This window comes from Schistocerca cancellata, chromosome 8, assembly GCF_023864275.1.
Source record: "Schistocerca cancellata isolate TAMUIC-IGC-003103 chromosome 8, iqSchCanc2.1, whole genome shotgun sequence".
Classification (NCBI taxonomy): Eukaryota; Metazoa; Arthropoda; class Insecta; order Orthoptera; family Acrididae; genus Schistocerca; species Schistocerca cancellata.
The window spans coordinates 587,828,570-587,853,823 of NC_064633.1; the positions used below are offsets into that span (position 1 = coordinate 587,828,570).

The 25,254-nt window shown below is 44.4% G+C and overlaps 1 protein-coding gene across 1 annotated transcript in view; it reads left to right on the forward strand.

Moving 5' to 3' along the window:
* The first annotated feature begins 6,133 nt into the window (after positions 1 to 6,133).
* The window catches only part of LOC126095697 (uncharacterized), a 51,388-nt gene continuing 32,267 nt past the window's right edge, over positions 6,134 to 25,254 (forward strand). The window contains exon 1 of the mRNA XM_049910449.1: positions 6,134 to 6,180. The gene's annotated coding sequence lies outside the window, so the exon portion shown is untranslated. The remainder of the gene's footprint in view (positions 6,181 to 25,254) is intronic.

Below are 25,254 nucleotides of genomic sequence, written 5' to 3' on the forward strand. Positions count from 1 at the left end.
GTATGCACTAAGAAAATCAGCGAATCACCTACACCAGGGGTCAACAAACTGGCAGTTTTAAATTATTGTATCTAGGTTTTCTCGTTTATTGTACTATCTGCTTATTTCGCGCTATTCTCAGATTTTAATTATGTTTATAATTAAAAGCCTCTAAAAGTGGATGCCGAGGTCGTGTTTTCATTAGAGGATGGGGATTAAAGTACTTCTTTGTGGAAACAAAGGGCCAGAAAAGTATTTGCGTAATATGCAGCGTAAATGTTGCCGTTTTGGTGACACTATGAAACAAAACATATTGGATGTCTCACACCTTTTGGGTCAAATTGAAACAGGTGACCGTAAATCCACAATGGATTATTTTGAGACAGGGAACCAATGATTGGAAATCCACATTTATTATGTTATGGACACATAGCGTACTCCACATAACAGCAATGTACCTCATAGTAATTGTTAAAATTGGCGACCGTCAGTCTCAGTGGATGTACTGCAATGGCGCATGTAGTTCTGCCACACTTCCGCCTCGGAGGCTGTTGTACACTGGAAAAGGAGTGGGTGATAAACAGCATGCACCCCTGACCACCAAACAGACTTGCTGTACAGAACTTAGCTCAGAGCACATGTGTCATGTGGCGACTGCATGCGTCACACCGGATCATTAACCTGTGCCGCATGCATAGTTGTCCATTGCCACAGACATTTTGTGATGTGTCTATGGCGAGAGGTGTTACTGTGTACAGTGCTTGATGCGTTATCAAAGATGGTACGCTACTCATCACGATAGTTGGCAGACGTGCATTTGATGTATGGTGTGGCAGGATGCACTGCTCGTAAAGCAGCAGCAGCATTCCCAACAGGCGCCATCCTAATTAGGAGAACTTTATCTCCATGTCTACCAACGTATGAGAGCCAGGGTCGTTCACGACACAGAGAAGCGGCCAAGGTTCCCGCCAGAGACATGTCCGAACACCAGAATTGAAGAGATGTTGTTGGATCATGCGGCTGACCACCCAGCGACAAGCAGCTTGCCCGCGAAATGCACACTTCGAAGCATACAGTGGGCAGAGTACTGGTCGAACAAGCATTACGCCCCTATCACAAACAACGTGTTCAAATACTGGGACCAACGGATTTTGAGCCACGCTCTCATTTCTGTCAGTGTGTTATCCAACGCATTCAAAAATGTTCAAATGTGTGTGAAATCTGATGGGACTTAACTGCTAAGGTCATCAGTCCCTAAGCTTACACACTACTTAACCTAAATTATCCTAAGGACAAACACACACTCTCATGCCCGAGGCAGGACTCGAACCTCCGCCGGGACCAGCCGCACAGTCCATGACCGCACGGCTAATCCAGCGCGGCTATCCAAGCCTTGCTGTAGTGCCAAACTTCATACAGTGTGCATATATATATATATATATATATATATATATATATATATATATATAATTAAACAAATTGCTTATATACTCTTGGCATACTTGATTTTCTTTTTAGTTTGCAGGAAATAAATTGTCTTTCGTTTTAAATTCATGAATCTCGTAAATTGTGAGCAAGTCGTGTCGTCAACTTACTTCTGGTGTCCTTGGTTACATTCATCTCCTTCCGCCCTAAGTATTCATCTGTTAACCGTGTCTATAACAGTTCTTAATCGCGCTTCTTCTTCCGATGCAGGCCGCTGAAACTGAGATGATGCGCCAAAGAAAGGAAAACTTTCGTGGTTTTGCATTAATAATAATTATTATTCAAACAACGCAAATGGCTACCACACACATCTTACAAAAATACGTCTTCTCCACTCGAGAACTAACTCTCCATTAATTGACAAAAAAGTTGAATGAGGTTCCCCTCATTTGTTACCGCATTCCGTCATAGTAAAATACATCTTTTGCTGACGCTTACAGCGGTCGCGCTAATGTTTTTTGTCAGGGCTTTTCTTACGTACTAGTGCAACAGTTCACTGATGAGGCCGCATTCACACGTGATGGTGTTTTCAACAGTTGCAACAGCCATGTCTGGAGCGAGGACAATCCCCACGCCACCCACATCAGCGGCCATCAACAACGATTCTCTGTCCGGGCTTTGTACAAGATCTCCTAAAAGGACCTTATCTGCTGCCTCCCCATTTGATTGATCCAAGTTATCTGGTGTTCCTGCGAGATATACCGCCGCAGTTCTTGGAGACTGTACTCCTTGTTGTCCGTGAAAGAATGTGGTTTCAACACGACAGTCCACCAGCCCACTTTGATGATAATGTCCACGACCATCTGAACAACACTTGGCCTCATCGTTGTATTGGCTGTCCCACGGCCAGCGCGATCGCCGGATCTAACACCTCTGGACTTTCTATACTAGGATTACGTCAAGGTGAGTACCAGCTTGCTAGGGTCCCAGCTGCCGGCTGTCTGCTGGTACGACAGCCACCAGGGGTTCCTTTCTCAATACCATCGGTAGTGAACCCATTATTACCTGTTGCAGTATGACCCAAAATGTCGCTGTGCGAAATGTAAGTCTGTCAAAGGTAATTTAGAAATCCAAAGAAATCTGTTCAAGAGAAAGTTTGCTGTAAATGAATCTGTCACTCGTACCGGTTATAAAGCAGTGCATGTGATTGGAGAACTAAGATGGCAACTTTGAAATGGTACAGTACCGCCCGACATTGAAAATAGGTTCAACATTCTTCGTTATTCTTGTCAGAACAACATATTTTTTGTAATAATAACTCAGTTTCACTTAATACACCGAAGCTGGTTGCCAGTGTAGGAAAGAAGGACAATTTATTTAATTGATAACATGTGCACTCCCACAAAATAAATCCCTATATCCAATTTGGTGAGATCTGCGAAATGAATGAATGTATGCTCATCTGCTAACTGCAGATAGTGAATGTGCAATATATGATAATCTTTGAGACGGTCCTTTGGTCACGTTTGGTGGAACCAAAGAGATGAAATTTACCTGAGGTTTGAGCGCCTGAAATGTGGCTGGCCAATACGGTAGCATGGTGCTCCCCCACCTCGGCGGAGGTGCGAGATGACCTGAAGAAAGGCCATGTTTCAGCACTCTGGCGCTGGATCTTGTGTTGGTATGACCTGTCTTAGGTGTGCTCCGTAAAGACAAAAGAGTGGAGAGAATGGTATGGATGTGAAATAGTTAAGAGTAGCTTGGAATAATAATTTCTCTATTTCAGGAACTTTTTTTTGGGGGGGGGGAGAATTAAATGACAGGTAGGTAATATTAAGGGGACCGTAGTAATCTTCGGAAGTGACCAACGGTCACAATGAAACCACATGTAGTACTAAGTTGGAATACTTACGAGTGCTAGTACTAAGTTCAAATACTTCCGAGTTCTAAAGTTAAGCTGAATTACTGGCGTGTGTTCTATAAGTTGGAAATATTTAAGAAATGGCGTGTGCAGGACTTGAAATTAGAGAGTATTTCCACGCGGGTGAGTACTGTGTGAGTCTCAATCTGTGTATGAGACAAATGATAAAGAGAAGTACTCGTCCATGGTATCAGTTGAGGACTCGCGTGTGTGACGAATATGTTCTTAATATTACTTTGCATGTTATGTTTTCGTGTGACACTAGATTCACACTCTAATACTCTGAGAGAAAAGCAAGGTGAGTCAGCCGTCTATCCAGCAACGCCACTTGGCTTGCATTGCACAGGAACACGTGCATATATCCTCCAGAGTTCGTAGTAGGAAAGAAAAGTTACGAAGTGGGGCAGTGTCGTGCGAAACTGGGATGAATACTAATTGAAGTGGGAAAGCTGAAAGTGATGTGATTCTAACGTTGTGACTATTCTTCGTGTGATATTCTATGTTGCCAGAGTGATGTATTTCATGTAATTTAAGTATGTGTGGTTTGCATGGGAGAGTAGCAAGATAGGTTCAGAGGCAGTGGGTTATGCACGTTCCTTTCTGTACCCTTCGGTCTGGAGGAAATTTTCGTGATGTGTGTGAGAGTCGAAGTGTGAGACATAGCAAAAGATCCACCATCCTATCCAGAGAGTGCACTGTAGCGTTAGATCATTACGAGACCATAAGATAATCACCAATGTAAAGCCATGCCCACTGGGCGGAGTTTCTCTTGTGTAATTGTAGTATAAAATGTAATGGTGTGTTTAGGTTATCTGTTAATCATAATAGAATTTATCTGAATAAAAAAGATTGTGAAAAGAAAAAGATTGGTGGCCTTGTTCTTCGAATAGAGTGTAGTCATGTTATCCAGAATTTATAACGTGTGCGCCGTTCATATTCAGTGCGATGGCCATGTGTTGATCAAAGCCGTTGGGTGAGAAAGAAAATGTGGTATTGCCAGTGCGTAGTGAACAATCAGAGTTGTGCAAATTTTTAATAGTCAGATGTGCGTTATCCGTTTCCGTTGCGTAATATTCAAACAGGAGAATAATTTGTAGCTTAATTGTGGGTACTAGAGCTCACAATCAGTCATTGATGTTTTGCGATAAATAAGAATAAATCCACTAGCTTGGCAGACCACTCATCTTGCCGGCCTAACTGCTTGATGCCACAGTATGAGCAAGGCATGTGGGTGCCTCTCAGCTTCATCGAAGAGTGTACGATGAAAGCAGATTTGTTTGGAAGAAAGCAGATTTGTTTGGAAGTACGTGCCTATCAGCAAGTTCAGTTGTTCAGAATGTGGTGTCACCGCCAGACACCACACTTGCTAGGTGGTAGCCTTTAAATCGGCCGCGGTCCGCTAGTATACGTCGGACCCGCGTGTCGCCACTGTCAGTGATTGCAGACCGAGCGCCGCCACAAGGCAGGTCTAGCGAGACGTCCTAGCACTCGTCCCAGTTGTACAGCAGACTTTGCTAGCGATGCTACACTGACAACTACGCTCCCATTTGCCGAGACGATAGTTAGCATAGCCTTCAGCTACGTCATTTGCTACGACCTAGCAAGGCGCCATTACCAGTTAACATTGAGATTGTAAAACCTGTACAGTCAAGAGCGATGTACACCAATTATGGATTAAAGTTAAGTATTCCAGCAGCAACGTACCTTATTGGCTATATTAATTAAATTGTCATTTTCCAGACCTCACGCCAGCTTGCGTGAGCTTAAAAGCGTGCATTTCGGCCTCCTCTGGCAACACGGTGTTGGCTCTTCTGCCAACACAATACAGAGAACAGAAGAAATTGGAGAGAATACAAGGCTGCAGATTTGAAAGAAAGCTGGGAATTTCTCGCTGTTTCTTTGGTGCTGGATGGCCGTCTGATCTCTCGAGTACGTCACAACTTCTACTGTTCAAATGGTTCAAATGGCTCTGAGCACTATGGGTCATCAGTCCCCTAGAACTTAGTACTACTTAAACCTAACTAACCTAAGGACATCACACACATCCATGCCCGAGGCAGGATTCGAACCTGCGACCGTAGCGGTCGCGCGGTTCCAGACTGTAGCGCCTTTAACCGCTTGGCCACCACGGCCGGCTCTTCTGTTTATTCGCGGTGTCAGTTTCCACGGAAGATCTTGTCTCCGTTTGTAGCACGCATGGAACAACAACTGGAAAGGCATTCTCATTAAAGTGGGACAAAAGGAAGAAAATAAAAAGGTAGCGTATGTCACAGGAACGATATCGGTATTTGCCTTGAGAGATTTAGGGAAAAAAACGGAAAACCTAAATGTGGATTGCTAGACGTGGATTTGAACCTTCGTTCTCCCAAACGCGAGTCGAGAATGTTACCACTGTGCCACGTCGCTCGGTTTTATTGAAAAAAAAAAAAAAAAGCCACGTGCGAGAGGGGCAAGTGACACCAGTTTCAAAACCTCCTCCATGGCCCTGACCGACAATACAATACATTTGCCAAGAAAAAAAAAGTACATTGTTCCACTGCAGTCTTCACAGAACGGTTCTGTGGTCCAGATGTGTCTCGGTGTGAAGACGACTGTATCAGCCTCTTTATTTGGTGCTGCCGTGCAAACTGTGCGATTCACCTGTCGAGGCTTGTGACGTAAGCTGCCACTGTTTCAGGAGAGGTTTATGTCTGGTTACGCCACAATAGGCTCCGGTTGTCAGCGCGTATCTTCGTCAGAGGGAGATAGCGGCCCGGCCCGGCGTGACTGAAGTTGCCCGGTGAGAGAAAGACGTCAGTCACGCGCAGCAACTGGCGCCGACTGCATCGCTCGCCCAACGCATTTCAAAAGGAAAGGTACGTCCGTAGCCGAACGGAAAGAGATGCTGTTGGCGTCACTGTTAACTAGAGGGCTTACTTCTGAATGTACGAGGGCAGTTCAATAAGTAATGCAACACATTTTTTTCTGAAACAGGGGTTGTTTTATTCAGCATTTAAATACACCAGGTTATTCCCCAATCTTTTAGCTACACAACACTATTTTTCAACGTAATCTCCATTCAATGCTACGGCCTTACGGCACCTTGAAATGAGGGCCTGTATGCCTGCACGGTACCATTCCACTGGTCGATGTCGGAGCCAACGTCGTACTGCATCAATAACTTCTTCATCATCCGCGTAGCGCCTCCCACGGATTGCGTCCTTCATTGGGCCAAACATATGGAAATCCGACGGTGCGAGATCGGGGCTGTAGGGTGCATGAGGAAGAACAGTCCACTGAAGTTTTGTGAGCTCCTCTCGGGTGCGAAGACTTGTGTGAGGTCTTGCGTTGTCATGAAGAAGGAGAAGTTCGTTCAGATTTTTGTGCCTACGAACACGCTGAAGTCGTTTCTTCAATTTCCGAAGAGTAGCACAATACACTTCAGAGTTGATCGTTTGACCATGGGGAAGGACATCGAACAGAATAACCCCTTCAGCGTCCCAGAAGACTGTAACCATGACTTTACCGGCTGAGGGTATGGCTTTAAACTTTTTCTTGGTAGGGGAGTGGGTGTGGCGCCACTCCATTGATTGCCGTTTTGTTTCAGGTTCGAAGTGATGAACCCATGTTTCATCGCCTGTAACAATCTTTGACAAGAAATTGTCACCCTCAGCCACATGACGAGCAAGCAATTCCGCACAGATGGTTCTCCTTTGCTCTTTATGGTGTTCGGGACCCAGCGGGAACAAACCTTTGAATATCCCAACTGGTGAACAATTGTGACAGCACTACCAACAGAGATGTCAAGTTGAGCACTGAGTTGTTTGATGGTGATCCGTCGATCATCTCGAACGAGTGTGTTCGCACGCTCCGCCATTGCAGGAGTCACAGCTGTGCACGCCCGGGCCGCACGCGGGAGATCAGTCAGTCTTGCTTGACCTTGCGGCGATGATGACACACGGTTTGCCCAACGACTCACCGTGCTTTTGTCCACTGCCACATCACCGTAGACATTCTGCAAGCGCCTATGAATATCTGAGAAGCCCTGGTTTCCCGCCAAAAGAAACTCGATCACTGCCCGTTGTTTGCAACGCACATCCGTTACAGACGCCATTTTAACAGCTCCGTACAGCGCTGCCACCTGTCGGAAGTCAGTGAAACTATACGACACGAAGCGGGAATGTTTGAAAATATTCCACAAGAAATTTCCGGTTTTTTTAACCAAAATTGGCCGAGAAAAAAAATGTGTTGCATTACTTATTGAACTGCCCTCGTACGTCTAAGTTTATCCTCCATAAGCGACCTGTCGGTGTCTGCGGGGAGGGGGGGGGGACGGGAGGGGGGTACTTCCGGTATAGTTTACATTTGCCGGCTTTCGTCAACGCCAGCTAGAGAGAAGGCCCGGGCGCGGAGCTGCTCGCCTGCCAAGAGTAGTCATACAAGTTCCGTCCATCCAAGAGCAGCTTCTACTGCAGCCACTTCTAGAAACACTTTTCTCTGGCTACATATTATTAGTGTCGTACATCGCTGTTTCAACAAAATTTCTCTCATATTAATTATTTCACACGCTAATACATTAAAACTTAGCTGTTTTTACACTGCAAATCCAAAACTTGTAACGGGATTGATGGCTTCATTAGGTCCATACACATGTTTTTAACTGCACACAAATAAGCATATTTAATAATGAAAACATCAGGATCTTTCCATGTGAAATCCATCAATACAAAATTTGATTTAACATTGATGATTCGGAATTTTGCATATTTCATTTTATTCTATCAAAATTATGAAAAATCCAAAATTGAATATTTTCGGTGCTTTTTATTTTAGAGTTCGTAATTTTTAAAATGACCAAAATTCTGCCATTTTTGTCTTGCTTTGAAACCTTAAAAAGGCCACAATCCTAAAACCATTTGACTTACAGACCTGAAATTTGTACCACTTTATTCAGTTTCTTCTAAGGTTTAAAGATGTGTTCTCTAAAACAAATAACAAAACAATCTCTTTAAACACATTAAGTGGAAAACACCGAAGCACATAATGATTCGCTCTTGTTCCATATCAGGCTTCACTTTTATGGAAAGCAAACAACTAAAATCGAACAGGAAATACGTAAGTAAATACAGGAAATAAGTAAGTCAATATTAATGTTAGGCTCATAACCCTACAGAAATTGGCGTTTAGTGTCCTGTAACTTCTGTGAATTCAGCGACAACATAGAAAATCTAAATTGCAATGGGCACACTTTATGAATGGTGTTTAGCTTCAACCCCCTTACAGAATTTAAGGTATATTAGTGGCGTTAATAACAATAATAATACAATACTCCCAAAAGATTAATACAGTAAGTGCCAGGAGATGAGTAAATTTAAGGTTATGGCTCACATTGTTTACTTTATACTACAGTATAATCGTAAATGAACTTAAATGAGTTACCTTTGTTGTTTTGCTGATTGTTAAATTTTACCTTGGGATAGCCTATTCTTCAAATAATGTTTCTTCCTCTGGAAATGAAAATCTTGCACTTTCGTCCCGTCGGGTAATTGCCTTTACACCCGGTCACACAACATCTGTACGGAATTTTGTCTGTTACTAACACAAATTCGAACTGCCCATTACAAACATAACGTTAAAAACTTTCTAAAACAGTTACGCTGTGCTGCATTCACGTACTCTCATGCTCAGCACAACGTTACAAGACACTTGTCGCTTCCTTTTGTTATGACTACTCTTGGATACCCGTCAAGCTGTTCGCAGGGAGCGGTCAGGCCTTCTCTCTACGTGGCGTTGCTTTCGTGCTCCTTGCAAGTGCACTTCCCCGCGAAAGGCTAAGGTCCCGAGTTCGAGTCTCGGTCCGGCACACAGTTTTAATCTGCCAGGAAGTTTCATCATTTAACATTTGTAAAACATTTATTACAAAATATTGTAGGGTGCAAATTTCCAGTTTCTCGTTAAGCAGACTTTCAGCATGTACCCAACGGCTACTGTCGCTCGATAAATTTAAGATGAGTGATTCCAAAAAAATTCTTTAACAGTTCGAAAGCAAGTCAACAGAGCCTTTAAATAAGCCGGCCGGAGTGGTCGAGCGGTTCTAGGGGCTACAGTCTGGAACCGCGCTACCGCTACGGTCGCAGGTTCGAATCCTGCGTCGGTCCTGGGTGTGTGTGACGTCCTTAGGTTAGTTAGGTTTAAGTAGTTCTATGTTCCAGGGGACTGATGACCTCAGAAGTTAAGTCCCATAGTGCTTAGAGCCATTTGAACCTTAAATAAAACGTCAACAATAAATAAGAGAATATACTCTAATTTTGAATTTTACACGTTTATAAAAAGGAAAAACGAGTATCAATGCCAATATGCGTCATAATCATCCTGCTAAAGGCAACTAGTTGGTGTTGTAGAATCTTATACCACAGTTCCGATTTACAAACGGGAGCCCGACTAATACTAAGCCAAGAACATGATGGGTAATCAAGACGATTAGTTATAAATGCATCCCCGTTAACATACTGCCTCTACATCTAAAAGACTCGTTCACTGTCCTGCATTTCAAAATATTAAGCCAGCTGCGTGAAACTTTTAAACTCACATTAATTAAAATGCGAGATGTATCTTTTTTTAAAAAAGAGAAGAAAACAATTTTTTTTTAAAAAGAGAAGAAAACAAATCTCCCCCCCCCCCCCCCCCATGAACCATGGACCTTGCCGTTGGTGGGGAGGCTTGCGTGCCTCAGCGATACAGATAGCCGTACCGTAGGTACAACGACAACGGAGGGGTATCTGTTGAGAGGCCAAACGCGTGGTTCCTGAAGAGGGGCAGCAGCCTTTTCAGTAGTTGAAGGGGCAACAGTCTGGATGATTGACTGATCTGGCCTTGTAACAATAACCAAAACGGCCTTGCTGTGCTGGTACTGCGAACGGCTGAAAGCAAGGGGAAACTACGGCCGTAATTTTTCCCGAGGGCATGCAGCTTTACTGTATGATTAAATGATGATGACGTCTTCTTGGGTAAAATATTCCGGAGGTAAAATAGTCCCCCATTCGGATCTCCGGGCGGGGACTACTCAAGAGGATGTCGTTATCAGGAGAAAGAAAACTGGCGTTCTACGGATCGGAGCGTGGAATGTCAGATCCCTTAATCGGGCAGGTAGGTTAGAAAATTTAAAAAGGGAAATGGATAGGTTAAAGTTAGATATAGTGGGAATTAGTGAAGTTCGGTGGCAGGAGGAACAAGACTTCTGGTCAGGTGACTACAGGGTTATAAACACAAACTCAAATAGGGGTAATGCAGGAGTAGGTTTAACAATGAATAGGAAAATAGGAATGCGGGTAAGCTACTACAAACAGCATAGTGAACGCATTATTGTGGCCAAGATAGATACGAAGCCCACACCTACTACAGTAGTACAAGTTTATATGCCAACTAGCTCTGCAGATGAAGAAATTGAAGAAATGTATGATGAAATAAAAGAAATTATTCAAATAGTGAATGGAGACGAAAATTTGATAGTCATGGGTGACTGGAATTCGAGTGTAGGAAAAGGGAGAGAAGGAAACGTAGTAGGTGAATATGGACTGGGGCTAAGAAATGAAAGAGGAAGCCGCCTGGTAGAATTTTGCACAGAGCACAACTTAATCATAGCTAACACTTGGTTTAAGAATCATGATAGAAGGTTGTATACATGGAAGAACCCTGGAGATACTAAAAGGTATCAGATAGATTATATAATGGTAAGACAGAGATTTAGGAACCAGGTTTTAAATTGTAAGACATTTACAGGGGCAGATGTGGACTCTGACCACAATGTATTGGTTATGACCTGTAGATTAAAACTGAAGAAACTGCAAAAAGGTGGGAATTTAAGGAGATGGGATCTGGATAAACTGACTAAACCAGAGATTGTAGAGACTTTCAGGGAGAGCATAAAGGAACAATTGACAGGAATGGGGGAAAGAAATACAGTAGAAGAACAATGGGTAGCTTTGAGGGATGAAGTAGTGAAGGCAGCAGAGGATCAAGTAGGTAAAAAGACGAGGGCTAGTAGAAATCCTTGGGTAACAGAAGAAATATTGAATATAATTGATGAAAGGAGAAAATATAAAAATGCAGTAAATGAAGGAGGCAAAAAGGAATACAAACGTCTCAAAAACGAGATCGATAGGAAGTGCAGAATGGCTAAGCAGGGATGGCTAGAGGACAAATGTAAGGATGTAGAGGCTTATCTCACTAGGGGTAAGATAGATACTGCCTACAGGAAAATTAAAGAGACCTTTGGAGATAAGAGAACCACTTGTATGAACATCAAGAGCTCAGATGGAAACCCAGTTCTAAGCAAAGAAGGGAAAGCAGAAAGGTGGAAGCAGTATATAGAGGGTCTATACAAGGGCGATGTACTTGAGGACAATATTATGGAAATGGAAGAGGATGTAGATGAAGATGAAATGGGAGATACGATACTGCGTGAAGAGTTTGACAGAGCACTGAAAGACCTGAGTCGGAACAAGGCCCCCGGAGTAGACAACATTCCAGTAGAACTACTGACGGCCTTGGGAGAGCCAGTCCTGACAAAACTCTACCATCTGGTGAGCAAGATGTATGAAACAGGCGAAATACCCTCAGACTTCAAGAAGAATATAATCATTCCAATCCCAAAGAAAGCAGGTGCTGACAGATGTGAAAATTACCGAACAATCAGTTTAATAAGCCACAGCTGCAAAATACTAACACGAATTCTTTACAGACGAATGGAAAAACTAGTAGAAGCCGACTTCGGGGAAGGCCAATTTGGATTCCGTAGAAATAATGGTACGCGTGAGGCAATACTGACCTTACGACTTATCTTAGAAGAAAGATTAAGGAAAGGCAAACCTACGTTTCTAGTATTTGTAGACTTGGAGAAAGCTTTTGACAATGTTGACTGGAATACTCTCTTTCAAATTCTGAAGGTGGCAGGGGTAAAATACAGGGAGTGAAAGACTATTTACAATTTGTAGAGAAACCAGATGACAGTTATAAGAGTCGAGGGGCATGAGAGGGAAGCAGTGGTTGGGAAGGGAGTGAGACAGGGTTGCAACCTCTCCCCAATGTTATTCAATCTGTATATTGAGCAAGCAGTAAAGGAAACAAAAGAAAAATTTGGAGTAGGTATTAAAATCCATGGAGAAGAAATGAAAACTTTGAGGTTCGTCGATGACATTGTAATTCTGTCAGAGACAGCAAAGGACTTGGAAGAGCAGTTGAACGGAATGGATGGTGTCTTGAAGGGGGGATATAAGATGAACATCAACAAAAGGAAAACGAGGATAATGGAATGTAGTCGAATTAAGTCGGGTGATGCTGAGGGTATTAGATTAGGAAATGAGACACTTAAAGTAGTAAAGGAGTTTTGCTATTTGGGGAGCAAAATAACTGATGATGGTCGAAGTAGAGAGGACATAAAATGTAGACTGGCAATGGCAAGGAAAGCGTTTCTGAAGAAGAGAAATTTGTTAACATCGAGTATAGATTTAAGTGTGAGGAAGTCATTTCTGAAAGTATTTGTATGGAGTGTAGCCATGTATGGAAGTGAAACATGGACGGTAAATAGTTTGGACAAGAAGAGAATAGAAGCTTTTGAAATGTGGTGCTACAGAAGAATGCTGAAGATTAGATGGGTAGATCACATAACTAATGAGGAAGTATTGAATAGGATTGGGGAGAAGAGAAGTTTGTGGCACAATCTGACCAGAAGAAGGGATTGGTTGGTAGGACATGTTCTGAGGCATCAAGGGATCACCAATTTAGTATTGGAAGGCAGTGTGGAGGGTAAAAATCGTAGAGGGAGACCAAGAGATGAATACACTAAGCAGATTCAGAAGGATGTAGGTTGCAGTAGGTACTGGGAGATGAAGAAGCTTGCACAGGATAGAGTAGCATGGAGAGCTGCATCAAACCAGTCTCAGGACTGAAGACCGCAACAACAACAAGAAAACAAATATTACGATCATTGCGACAGAAGCCCGTAACAAAGTTACGTAACTTAATTCCTTGCGGCGTGAGGCGATGCGGGATGCGGCAGGCTGGCGAAGGTGATGTCGGCAGCCGGTGTGCACAGGCAGCAGCCCACAGGAGAACTGTAGGGTCAGCAGGCTGCATGTCCGCTGCGTGTGCCACAACAGTCGTAAGACTGGAATACACTAAGGGAGCGTCTACCAAGGGAGACTCCCCATCGCAAACACCCCCCCCCCACCCCCACCCCCCATGTTTAGTGGTAAAAATGGCCCCAGTGAATAGCCCATCAAAAACTGTACATACATCAAGAATTAAAACAGGAAGAAGATGTACTGAACTGTGAAAAAAGAAGCAGAACGCAAACAGTGAATGGTCCTAGCTCAGGATGTGTAACATTGAGACGGTTAGAACAGTCATGGCGTCGTGGTCCAGAAGTCACGGTGTTAGCCTAGAAAGCAGGATATCCGTGTTCAAATATCCTTTGTGCTCATTTTATTTAATTTTTTTTCACAATATCATGAGCTGTCCGTCCGGTTATTGACGAGTTTCTTCTCTTTCTGTAGTTTTCACAGTTTTCATACTATACATTGGTTACAGAATATGAATCATGTGATAAAATATATTGCCGTCGCAAGTAAATGTAATGAACAGTGAGAGCAAATGAGATACCGCTTAGACCTCTCACAGAAATGAAAACAAGAAATTAAAGGGTGCGAATTATGTTACAATGAAGAAATTCAAATCTAAAAACATTAAAAACATTAAAAAACGTGTGTTTTGATAGAGCACAAGGAAAACTGTGTCGTTGTGAAACTGTTGTGTTCATTTGTGGCAGCTTATGTGAGGAACTATTACATTTTCATCTTTACTTTGGGACTGATCACAGTCACAACCACAGAAACACCTAAATAGGGCAAGCAGGCAACCCTCACTCACTCACCGGCCGTGCAAGTTAGGTGCGTCGATAACAGATTCCTATCATATGACACACATACTGCCACCAGTGTCGTGTATGTCACCCCAGACGTGTTTCCGGGTGGAGGATTCGGTTGAGTTGTCACCTTGTCGTCAAACGTTCACGGTCCTTAATTGCAGACCCACTTCCTCTCCGCTGCTAACACAGTAGTTGTGCAGGGTTATTACAAATGATTGAAGCGATTTCACAGCTCTACAATAACTTTATTATTTAAGATATTTTCAAAATGCTTTGCACAGACGTACAAAAACTCAGTTTTTTTAGGCATTCACAAATGTTCGATATGTGCCCCTTTAGTGATTCGGCAGACATCAAGCCGATAATCAAGTTCCTCCCACACTCGGTGCAGCATGTCCCCATCAATGAGTTCGAAAGCATCGTTGATGCGAGCTCGCAGTTCTGGCATGTTTCTTGGTAGAGGAGGTTTAAACACTGAATCTTTCACATAACTCCACAGAAAGAAATCGTATGGGGTTAAGTCGGGAGAGCGTGGAGGCCATGACATGAATTGCTGATCATGATCTCCACCACGACCGATCCATCGGTTTTCCAATCTCCTGTTTAAGAAATGCCGAACATCATGGTAGAAGTGCGGTGGAGCACCATCCTGTTGAAAGATGAAGTCGACGCTGTCGGTCTCCAGTTCTGGCATGAGCCAATTTTCCGCGGGCTACGCGTGAAACTTGCCCGCACGCGTTCAACCGTTTCTTCGCTCACTGCAGGCCGACCCGTTGATTTCCCCTTACAGAGGCATCCAGAAGCTTTAAACTGCGCATACCATCGCCGAATGGAGTTAGCAGTTGGTGGATCTTTGTCGAACTTCATCCTCAGGTGTCGTTGCACTGTTATGACTGACTGATGTGAGTCCATTTCATGCACGACATACGCTTTCTCGGCTCCTGCCGCCACTTTGTCTCACTGCGCTGTCGAGCGCTCTGGTGGCAGAAACCTGAAGTGCGGCTTCAGCCGAACAAAACTTTATGAGTTTTTCTACGTATCTGTAGTGTGTCGTGACCATATGTCAATGAATGGAACTACAGTGAATTTATGAAATCGCTTCAATCATTTGTAATAGCCCTGTGTGTCCCTTCCTTACACCTCGCTGTTGCAAACGGACGTTACACCACTACACAGACACAAATTTGAATACAGCGAGCATGCACGTTAATGACTGGACGGCCAGTTCATAATTTTCTGAAAAAAATTAAAAAGTAAAATAGGACACAAGGGAGATCTTCCGACACTTGGACTACATAACCACATCGCCGTGTCTCTAGACTCTGTCACTGTTGCTCATGTTGAGTTTGGACCGTTTACTGTTCCTGTTTTGCTTCTTTTTCTTCACATTTCAGTACACCTTCTTTCTCTTTTCACGCTTGATCTGTCTTAGTTTTCGACGGGCTATCCACTGGGCCATCTTACCATTAAATATGAGGGGGGGGGGGGGGGGGTGAGGGAGCTCGATGGGGAGTTGGGGCACCACTAGCCCATTTAACGATCTCCTGTAATCTGATGTTCAGTCAGGAGAGGGTTCACCTAGGAGGCGCGACCTCCACCAAGATCAACAGTTCTCCACACTCGGTACCACTAATAGTTTGCACAATTTTAAATACTTTTACCCTGTCAGATTTACCGCGGAGCATACGCTTACTAGAACCACATCTCAGGCATTGCAGCCCCTTGATTGTGCTCACCACAGGGAGGCAAGATACAGGGACAGGAAACAAACCCAGACACCACCAGTATCGCCTTCTGCCGACTTAGCCCGTCTACATCTACATCTACATTTTTACTCCGCAAGCCACCCAACGGTGTGTGGCGGAGGGCACTTTACGTGCCACTGTCATTACCTCCCTTTCCTGTTCCAGTCACGTATGGTTCGCGGGAAGAACGACTGTCTGAAAGCCTCTGTGCGCGCTCTAATCTCTCTAATTTTACGTTCGTGATCTCCTCGGGAGGTATAAGTAGGGGGAAGCAATATATTCGATACCTCATCCAGAAACGCACCCTCTCGAAACCTGGCGAGCAAGCTACACCGCGATGCAGAGCGCCTCTCTTGCAGAGTCTGCCACTTGAGTTTGTTAAACATCTCCGTAACGCTATCACGGTTACCAAATAACCCTGTGACGAAACGCGCCGCTCTTCTTTGGATCTTCTCTATGTCCTCCGTCAACCTGATCTGGTACGGATCCCACACTGATGAGCAATACTCAAGTATAGGTCGAACGAGTGTTTTGTAAGCCACCTCCTTTGTTGATGGACTACATTTTCTAAGGACTCTCCCAATGAATCTCGCCCGCATCTCGTGGTCGTGCGGTAGCGTTCTCGCTTCCCACGCCCGGGTTCCCGGGTTCGATTCCCGGCGGGGTCAGGGATTTTCTCTGCCTCGTGATGGCTGGGTGTTGTGTGCTGTCCTTAGGTTAGTTAGGTTTAAGTAGTTCTAAGTTCTAGGGGACTTATAACCACAGCAGTTGAGTCCCATAGTGCTCAGAGCCATTTGAACCATTTGAACCATTGAATCTCAACCTGGTACCCGCCTTACCAACAATTAATTTTATATGATCATTCCACTTCAAATCGTTCCGCACGCATACTCCCAGATATTTTACAGAAGTAACTGCTACCAGTGTTTGTTCCGCTATCATATAATCATACAATAAAGGATCCTTCTTTCTATGTATTCTCAATACATTACATTTGTCTATGTTAAGGGTCAGTTGCCACTCCCTGCACCAAGTGCCTATCCGCTGCAGATCTTCCTGCATTTCGCTACAATTTTCTAATGCTGCAACTTCTCTGTATACTACAGCATCATCCGCGAAAAGCCGCATGGAACTTCCGACACTATCTACTAGGTCATTTATATATATTGTGAAAAGCAATGGTCCCATAACACTCCCCTGTGGCACGCCAGAGGTTACTTCAACGTCTGTAGACGTCTCTCCGTTGATAACAACATGCTGTGTTCTGTTTGCTAAAAACTCTTCAATCCAGCCACACAGCTGGTCTGATATTCCGTAGGCTCTTACTTTGTTTATCAGGCGACAGTGCGGAACTGTATCGAACGCCTTCCGGAAGTCAAGAAAAATAGCATCTACCTGGGAGCCTGTATCTAATATTTTCTGGGTCTCATGAACAAATAGAGCGAGTTGGGTCTCACACGATCGCTGTTTCCGGAATCCATGTTGATTCCTACATAGTAGATTCTGAGTTTCCAAAAACGACATGATACTCGAGCAAAAAACATGTTCTAAAATTCTACAACAGATCGACGTCAGAGATATGGGTCTATAGTTTTGCGCGTCTGCTCGACGACCCTTCTTGAAGACTGGGACTACCTGTGCTCTTTTCCAATCATTTGGAACCTTCCGCTCCTCTAGAGACTTGCGGTACACGGCTGTTAGAAGGGGGGCAAGTTCTTTCGCGTACTCTGTGTAGAATCGAATTGGTATCCCGTCAGGTCCGGTGGACTTTCCTCTAACGTGCTTAACCAGCTGCTTCCTCACTGGGCCGACAGACAACACAGTGATCTCAGTGTGCTCTCTGCCGCCGTTGGATAAGCAGCTGCAGCAGCAAGTCGTATACTCCTAGCTCACTTATTTGTTACGTAGTTTAAATCTTAATTTCTTTGCGTGTTTTTGGGACTTGCATTGTTTAATTCATAAATTTCGGGCGTATTATAGTATTTGGGAGTTGTAGCATCGCGTTTTAGTACCTGAATAGTGTAAAATCGCGTAGTCTCCTTCTGCCGCCGAGCAGTGTGTCAGCAGTGCGCAAGTAGCAGCGTTACTCCATTTACTAGGCAATCTTGTATTTTAATAACCATTTACATTTTGTGTCGAATTGTTTGTGCTCTCTGTAGATTAGTTCAGACGTTCTTTGCACAACATTATTTAGCATGGATAGGGACAGCGGCTGCTGTGTTCAGATGCGGGCTCAGTTGGCATCCCTTCGCTGCCAGCTTCAGGCAGTGTTGGCTTCGGTCACACAGCTTGAGGCTGTTGCCAATGGGCATCACTGTGGGGGTCCAGATGGGGGTTTGTCGGGGACGGCCAGCTCGTCCCACGCATCCCCCGATCGGACTACGGCTGTGGTTGCCCGGGATACTGCCCACATTGAGGCTGACCCCTCACCCGTGGTAGAGTGGGAGGTCGTCTCAAGGTTTGGCATGTGGCGAAAGACATTCCGGAGGGCTGAACGGAAGGCCTCTCCAGTTTGTCTGACGAACCGGTTTCAGGCTCTGTCTCCGGCTGATACTGATCTTTGGCCTGACATGGCTGCTTGTCCTGTTCGAGAGGTTGCCCCTCAGTCAGCAAGATCCGGGCGGTCGCAGAGGGTGGGCTTACTGGTAGTTGGGAGCTCTAGCGTCAGGCGTGTAATGGGGCCCCTTAGGGATATGGCAGCAAGAGAGGGGAAGAAAATCAATGTGCACTCCGTGTGCATACTGGGGGGAGTCATTCCAGATGTGAAAAGGGTCCTTCCGGATGCCACGAAGGGTACAGGGTGCACCCATCTGCAGGTGGTCGCTCATGTTGGCACCAATGATGTGTGTCGCTATGGATCGGAGGAAATACTCTCTGGCTTCCGGCGGCTATCTGATTTGGTGAAGACTGCTAGTCTCGCTAGTGGGATGAAAGCAGAGCTCACCATCTGCAGCATCGTCGACAGGATTGACTGCAGACCTTTGGCACAGAGCCGAGTGGAGGGCCAGAATCAGAGGCTGAGACGGTTCTGCGACCGTGTGGGCTGCAGATTCCTCGACTTGCGCCATAGGGTGGTGGGGTTTCGGGTTCCGCTGGATAGGTCAGGAGTCCGCTACAAACAGCAGGCGGCTACACGGGTAGCAGGGGTTGTGTGGCGTGGACTGGGCGGTTTTTTTTAGGTTAGATGGCCTCGGGCAAGTACAGAAAGGTCAACAGCCTCAAAGAGTGCGGGGCACAGTCAGGACATGCGGAAACCAAGCAGCAATCGGTATTGTAATTGTAAACTGTCGAAGCTCCGTTGGTAAAGTACCGGAACTCCAAGCGCTGATAGAAAGCACCGAAGCTGAATCGTTATAGGTACGGAAAGCTGGCTGAAGCCAGAGATAAATTCTGCCGAAATTTTTACAAAGGCACAGACGATGTTTAGAAAGATCGCATGCAAGCGGTGGTGGCGTGTTTATCGCTGTTAGTAGTAGTTTATCCTGTAGTGAAGTAGAAGTGGATAGTTCCTGTGAATTATTATGGATGGAGGTTACACTCAACAACCGAGCTAGGTTAATAATTGGCTCCTTTTACCGACCTCCCGACTCAGCAGCATTAGTGGCAGAACAACTGTATTTGGAATACATTTCACATAAATTTTCTCAGCATGTTATAGTCTTAGGTGGGGATTTCAATTTACCAGATATAGACTGGGACACTCAGATGTTTAGGACGGGTGGTAGGGACAGAGCATTATACTGAGTGCACTATCCGAAAATTACCTCGAGCAATTAAACAGAGAACCGACTCGTGGAGATAACATCTTGGACCTACTGATAACAAACAGACCCGAACTTTTCGACTCTGTAAGCGCAGAACAGGGAACCAGTGATCATAAGGCCGTTGCAGCATCCCTGAATATGGAAGTAAATAGGAATATAAAAAAGGGAGGAAGGTTTATCTGCTTAGCAAGAGTAATAGAAGGCAGATTTCAGACTACCTAACAGATCAAAACGAAAATTTCTGTTCCGACACTGACAATGTTGAGTGTTTATGGAAAAAGCTCAAAGTAATCGTAAAATGCGTTGTAGACAGGTACGTGCCGAATAAAACTGTGAGGGACGGGAAAAACCCACCGTGGTTCAACAACAAAATTAGGAAACTACTATGAAAGCAATGAGAACTTCACTGCAAGTTTAAACGCAGCCAAAACCTCTCAGACAAACAGAAGCTAAACGATGTCAAAGTTAGCGTAAGGAGGGCTATGCGTGAAGCGTTCAGTGAATTCGAAAGTAAAATTCTGTGTACCGACTTGACAGAAAATCCTAGGAAGTTCTGGTCTTACGTTAAATCCGCGGGAAGCAGTACGTTGACGATGGGGAAGTTATTGACGAAGCAAGACGGCTCCGATGTTGACCAGTAGAGTGGTACCCTGCGGGCATACAGGCTGTGGCGTAAGGCCGACGAATTTAAATTGGGTTTTGTAGCCAAAGAGTGGGAAACAATAGAGTGTATTGGAATCCTGAATAAAACCAACCTGATTTTAGAAAAAAAATGGGTTGCATTACTTATTGAACGCCCCTTGTATATCGTAAGTAAACTACGGAACAAGCAAGGAATGTCCATGCGTAAATTTTACAACGGAAATTGCGTGTGCTTTCTTCTATTCCCTTTGTTGCTCCAGCGACTCACGATGAACTGCTAGAGTGTGATGTTTAGTTGCTGGAAAGGAATGAACGAAGACCACGGTTTACGTCGCTCTGACAACGATGTCACTGAAGACCGTGCCAAGTTCCAGTATTTGTAGTCCTTATCAAGCAGACACGGCAACAGGCGTCCAACGAATTCAAAGACGTGCTGCGTAACAGGTCGCTCCAGGCTACACAAAAGTGTTACAGAAATTCTCGGGGAAATAAGAAACCTTGGAAGAAGCACGAAGTAGCTGTCGTGAAACACTGCTGGTTGACTTTAGACAACCTGTGTTCGAATGAGACTGTGCGACTGCGTGTTTCGCGTAGGAATAGTGAGAATAACGTGAGATCAGCAGCGTACAGAGGCATATATGGGCAACTTACTTACCCCCGCTCTGTTCGTGAATGAAATAAGGACGATATATCTTCCGCCATACACTCTGCAGCAACAGCAGTTTGTGTAGATGTAGATGTAAAAACAAAGTTGATTGAAATAGCACAAACCAGACGCAAAATGTTGACTGATTTTCATTTCGTTAAACTGCGAAGAGATTTTGGCATTTTATGTTCATTTTCTCGCTCTTTACGGCTTTTGATTTACGGCTGGTCATTTAAGTACGAGCTACGTATCATTGACGTCGAAGGATACTCTACTCACTATTCTGCAGTAACAACAAACTGTGTCGCTTAGGTGTGTCGCTAGACTGTCACTGAAGAAGCACTATTTCTAGCTCTGCAAGGTTGCCTAATATGTGGAACAGTTATAGGGAAATAATTCGAGCTAGTTATCTATAAAATACTAACAATGCTTTAAAAGTAGCTCATACCGAGAAGGAGCTCTATCTGGCTGTCCCTGGATCCCCTACATCGCAGGAGAGAAACAGAACATCTGATAATAGAAAATCATAGCTCTGATTCCCGTCGCTAGTACTTACAATTGCACAACTTTGAAATAAGCTGTTCTAGATAACATTGAAGATCGAATAGTTTCTCTGTCATAATGGCTTTTATCCTGTATCCATCACGATGCTCACTTTTTACAAGAGCCACTTGAGACCTATGTATTGCATTATGAAAATTTGCTGAACGACTTTTACACTTAATTTTTTCATAGTTAGATGTAACGCTGTAAGACAAACACTTCCTATTAAAACGCACCTTCATGAAGGCCTCCGTTCCTTCAACCCAGAAAGATACTACCACTTCAACTCATTCATAACCCGACGAGGCATAATCCTCATTACCTGACATACATATTTAGTGGATGTTTAGCCCAATAATTCCCTTAATTTTCTCTCATTTGCCATCTAATAGATTATCGGAATAGATGCAGCGCAGAGCTTTCCTCGCAAAACATTTATTTATATAGTACTTCTTCCGAAAAAAGTGCCTGGAAGCGCAGATACATTGAATGAACAGTAGCCTCAAGAGAGGTTGCAGGGTGAACACGAATAAGAGCTAAATATGGGGACTGGAGTGGAACAGAATTACGTCAGGTGATGAAGTAGATGAGTTGTGGCATTTGGACAGAAAAATACCTAATGACCACAGAATTAAAGAGGATATGAAATGTAGACTTCCAGCAGCAACAAAATAACTGCTGAAAAAGAAAAATACACTCTAAGACAAAAAAAAAGATGCACGACGAAGGAATGATTCGAATGGGGCGGAAATCCGTAGATGTGATGGACATGTGTAGACAAACAAAGGATTACAATTTCAGAAAAATTGGATGATTTATTCAAGAGGAACAGCTTCAGAGCAAGTCAATAACCTGTTGGTCAAACTATGGCCCTTATGCATGCATTTATTCGGCTTGGAATTGATTAATAGAGTTGTTGGATGTCCTCCTGAGTGATGTTGTTGTTGTTGTTGTTGTTGTTGTTGTTGTTGTTGCGGTCTTCAGTCCTGATATTGGTTTGATGCAGCTCTCCGTGCTACTCTATCCTCTGCAAGCTTCTTCATTCCCAGTACCTACTGCAACCTACATTCTCTGCCTCGTGATGACTGGGTGATGTATGACCTCCTTAGGTTAGTTAGGTTTAAGTAGTTCTAAGTTCTAGGGGACTGATGACCATAGATGTTAAGTCCCATAGTACTCAGAGCCATTTGAACCACTTTTTTGGAACCTAAATCCCTCTGAATCTGCTTAGTGTATTCATCTCTTGCTCGTCCTCTACGATTTTTACCCTCCATGCTGCCCTCCAATACTAAATTGGTGATCCCTTGATGCCTCATAACATGTCCTACCAACCAATCCCTTCTTCTAGTCAAGTTGTGCCACAAACTCATCCCCAGTTCTGTTCAATATCTCCTCATTAGTTATGTGATCTACCCATCTAATCTTCAGCATTCTTCTGTAGCACCACATTTTGAAAGCTTCTATTCTCTTCTTGTCCAAATTATTTATCGTCCATGTTTCACTTCCATACATGGCTACACTCCATACAAATACTTTCAGAAACGACTTCCTGACACCTAAATCTATATTCGATGTTAACAAATTTCTCTTCTTCAGAAACGCTTTCCTTACCATTGCCAGTCTACATTTTATATCCTCTCTACTTCGACCATCATCAGTTATTTTGCTCCCCAAATAGCAAAACTCCTTTATATATTTAAGTGGCTCATTTCATAATCTAATTCCCTCAGCGTCACCCGACTTAATTCGACTACATTCCATTATCCTCGTTTTGCTTTTGTTGATATTCATCTTATATCCTCCTTTCAAGACACTGTCCATTCCGTTCAACTGCTCTTCCAAGTCCTTTGCTGTCTCTGACAGAATTACAATGTCATCGGCGAACCTTAAAGTTTTTATTTCTTCTCCACGGATTTTAATACCTACTCCGAATTTTTCTTTTGTTTCCGTTATTGCTTGCTCAATATGCAGATTGAATAACATCGGGGAGAGGCTACAACCCTGTCTCACTCCCTTCCCAACCACTGCTTGCCTTTCATACCCCTCGACTCTTATAACTGCCATCTGGTTTCTATACAAATTGTAAATAGCCTTTCGCTCCCTGTATTTTACCTCTGCCATCTTCAGAATTTGAAAGAGAGTATTCCAGTCAACATTTTCAAAAGCTTTCTCCAAGTCTACAAATGCTAGAAGCGTAGGTTTGCCTTTCCTTAATCTAGCTTCTAAGAGAAGTTGTAGGGTCAGTATTGCCTCACGTGTTCCATATGTCTACGGAATTCAAACTGATCTTCCCCGAGATCGGCTTCTACCAGTTTTCCCATTCGTCTGTAAAGAATTCGCGTTAGTATTTTGCAGCCGTGACTTATTAAACTGATAGTTCGGTAATTTTCCCATCCGTCAACACCTGCTTTCTTTGGGGTTTGGAATTATTATATTCTTCTTGAAGTCTGAAGGTATTTCGCCTGTCTCATACATCTTGCTCACCAGATGGTAGAGTTTTGTCAGGACTGGCTCTCCCAAGGCTGTCAGCAGTTCTAATGGAATGTTGTCTACTCCTGGGGCCTTGTTTCGACTCAGGTCATATCGTGCCACATTCTGTCGAGCTGGTACGTTATATAGTCAAAATCCCGAGATGGTTCGTGGGCCCTGCCCGTAATGTTCCAAACGTTCTCAACTCCGGAGATATCCGGCGACCTTGCTCGGCAAGGCAGCCTTTGACAAAGACAAGCAGTTGAAACTCTCGCCATGTCTGGGCGGGTATTATCTTGCTGAAATGTAAGCCCAGGAAGGCTTGCCATGAAGAACGAAAAAACGGGGCGTATAGTATCGTCGACGTTCGGCTGTGCTGTAAAGGTGCCGCATGTGACAGCCAAAAGGGTCCTACTGTGAAGTGAAACGACACCGCAGACCATTAGTCCTGGTTGTCCGGCCGTATGGTAGGCGACAGACAGGCTGATAGCCCAACGCTGTCTGGGGCGTCTTCAGAAACGACTTCGCCGGTCACTGGGGCTCGGTTCGAAGCGGGAGCCAACGCTGAAGACAATTCTAATCCAGTCAATGAGATTCCAGGCCGAAGACGTGACTGGAGACTCGCTGGACAGCGGGGGGATACCAACCTGACTGTTGACGCCATACGGCTCAACAACCAGGAGTGTTAGTCTGAGGTGCTATTCTTTACATAAAAGGACTCCTCTGGTTGTAATTCGCGGCACGTCCACGATATTCTACGCCCTGTTTTGTCGCCCTTCATGACAAGCCATCCTGGGCTTACATTTCAGCAAGATAATGCCCGCGCGCACACGACGAGAGTTTCTACTGCTTAGTCGGCCCCATTAGCTGAAGGGTCAGCACGTTGGAATGCCACGCACGGGGGCCCGGGTTCGATTCGCGGCTGGGGTGGGAGATTTTCTCCCCTCAGGGACTGGGTGTTGTGCCGTCCTCATTGTCGACGCGCAAGTCGTCCAATGTGGCGTCGCACTCAATGTGACTTGCACTAGGTGGCCGAATTTCCCGCGTGGGAACTCCCGGCCACTCACGCCATACGAACATTTACATTTCTACCGCTTATTTTCGTGCTTGCCAAACTGTCTTAGCTAGCAAGGTCGCAGGACCTCACCCCAGTTGAGAACTTTTGGAGCATTATGGGCACGGCCCTCCAACCATCTCGGGATTTTGACGATTTAACG